Genomic DNA, 2,801 nt, shown 5'->3' with positions numbered 1-2,801 from the left:
TTGCAGGAGGAGCAGCAGGGGTCGCAGACACGAGGTCCCACAGGTAACAGGGAGAGAGGGGAAGCAGCCTTGTAGGCCAATGCAAGGATTTGGCTTCACACCCTGATAAAATCAGGAGCCGTGGAGGGTCCTAAGCAGAAGAGTGGGTCACTCTGCTTGCTGTGAGGAAAACAGACTGTGCTTGAAGTGAGGGGTTGGGGGCAGTGTAGGGGAAGGATAGAAACAGGAAGATCACTGGGGATATCTACAGTGATCCCGGACACTGGAAAACAGATTTGCTTTGTTTGAGATCATTTTCCTAGTGTAAGTTCCACAAGATGTACTCCTAGAATAAGAACACTTGAGGACCAAAAAGATCTTGACAAGGGTTGTTCCATATTATATTGGCACAACAATATATGAAATTTCTAGTTTCTTTTTTCCTACCCTTCCTGTAGCAGGATATTTTGTTATTGTTATTCATAGTAGGCTTAAATTTTTTCCTGCATCTTGTCTAGTAATAGTGTCTTATAATGTTCTGTTTTCTTTATTTCCCCACTGGGTCTGAATGTTCTTATCAATGTGTATGATATCCTTAGTCTTCGGTGCAAAAATTGGATCCTCAAAACTGCATCCAAGTTGAAAGAAGCCCACATTCAAATACAAACATCCAAATCTGGATCCTGAAAATATTTATGCTGAGCTAACTGTGGAAACAGGGGCATAATAGGCTAATTTTCCTTGTTTCAAGCAGGACTAAATACAGGACTATATTATGTTACTGCTTCCTGATGTCTGTCAAAAGTTAAACATGAAAAGTAAGATAAATTTTTAAGACTCACGCTCTAAGTTAAAATGGACAAAATCTAGTGGAACCAGTACAGTTTTAAGAGAAACATGAAAGAGTAGCAAACAGTGAGGCTTCTCCAGTCCAAGCAGCTGAAACCAGATGGCAAAACAGCATCTGCGGTCGTCCAGCTAGCAGAACTTGGCAGCTGGCAAGATCAGGGATGACCATCCTTCAGCAAGGGTTCTCCCCACTTGGGAAGTAGAACACACACACTGGGATTCCAGCCAGAATCTCTTACGTCAGGAGCCCTTCTGTGCACAGGTGGATAAGAACAGCTGAGTCCACAGTTAAAGCCATGTACACTTTGCTGCTCCTTCCCGCCTAAACCGACAGCAATGTGGGCAAAGGCACGCGCTCAGAGGCCCTTCTGGGCCGGAGCTGCATGCAAGTTCGGTGCCTGGGCAGGCAGAAGTAGAATAGAGCTCAGGGTGCTGACTCCATTGTGATGACGTCCTTTCCACTGTATCCAGATGCTGCTTGAGCTCTCTTCCTCACAGCTCAACTCAAACGCTGTCGATTCTGTGAACCCTTCCCCAGCCCGCCTGTTGAAATCAATCATTTTCTCCTCTGTGAGGGCGGAATGGCACAATTGATTTATTCCTCCTTCCCAGGATTTGGGTCATTCTGGCTTCTATTAGAATTGTTCGTATGGTCCCTATTACTGGGTTATAAACTTAGTGAGAGCAGAGATTGGATAATGACAATTTAGGCATTTTTGTTTTTACACATTAACAATTCATGTTTGTTGTCCTATACTGATACAACATCCTGTGAGGAAGACAGATACTCTTTCCATTATACTTATCACACTAAGTAAATTTAGAGGTTCCAGATGTCTGGAAATCACAGGCCTTCAGCATCTGCAGTTGGTGTTTATTACTGCAACGAAAGCATTTTGAGGGCTATCTCTGCTCTTTTCTGAAAGCCCATGTAATATCTTTGAAATAGAAGAGTCTATTCCTGGGCCACGTGGGTGGTTCGGTCGTTAGACTTCTGTCTTTGGCTCAGGTCATTATCGCAGGACGCTGGGATCAAGTCCCATGTCGGGCTCTCTGCTTAGCGGGAAGCCTGCTTCTTCCTCTCCCAATCTCCATGCTTGTGTCCCCTCTTTCTCAGTGTCTCTCTCTGTCAAATAAATTTAAAAGCCTTTAAAAAAAGAAAGAAAAAAAAATCTATCCCTTTTAAGGAATTCCAAAAGAGGAGATTTAACATACCTAATATAACTACTTTTAATTTAGCTTGTTTTATTTTAAATATATATGGACCTAATCACTGTACTCTGAGAATTCCTCATAAGTCTCAGGCATAAAATTAAGTATTAATTTTTTCCCCCAAGTTCTGTAATTCCTAGTTCCTCAAAGTGTACTCTTCATTGAGAATTTTCTTGAAATCCTTTCCAAATTACTTTGTTATCTTTAATATCCCCCTGTGGAGCCCCCAAATGAATAAACATCTGCCCTGTGTTTAAAATTAAAAAAAAAAAATTTTGAAAAAGAAGAAAACTAATCCTTCATTTTTTTCAATGCATTCCACATACCTTTTTAATGCAGCCTAGAAAATTTTGTCCTTTCTGAAACAATGACTGGTGTTACCTGTCTTTTTTTTTTCTCCTCGTAAGTGAGTAAAGGGTATCCAGAAAGATAAGGATCTTATCTCTGCATTTTGAGAATTTTGAAAAGGATCTTATCTCTTATTAGTATTTAAGGCATTTTGAGAATTTTTACATAAGATTTCTTAACATTTGGGAAGAAACGTTTAACTTACATAAAAACAATACCTTAATTGTGAAAATATTAAGAGTGATCATCACATGTTTACTGCTACTCTTTTTGAGGATCATGGGACAAAAATAAACACAAAACACTTAAAAATAGGCTCAGGGCCCAAAGGCTAAACTTCTTGTTCCAGAGTGCCTTCCTACATGGGTTTCAGTGTAATTGTTAACAAAATAACTTCCGTGTTTGAAACTTGA

Source organism: Mustela putorius, unplaced genomic scaffold (genome assembly GCF_011764305.1).
Source record: "Mustela putorius furo isolate JIRA1106 unplaced genomic scaffold, ASM1176430v1.1 tig00003871_pilon_pilon_pilon, whole genome shotgun sequence".
NCBI lineage: Eukaryota > Metazoa > Chordata > Mammalia > Carnivora > Mustelidae > Mustela > Mustela putorius.
This window is presented reverse-complemented; position numbering follows the sequence as displayed.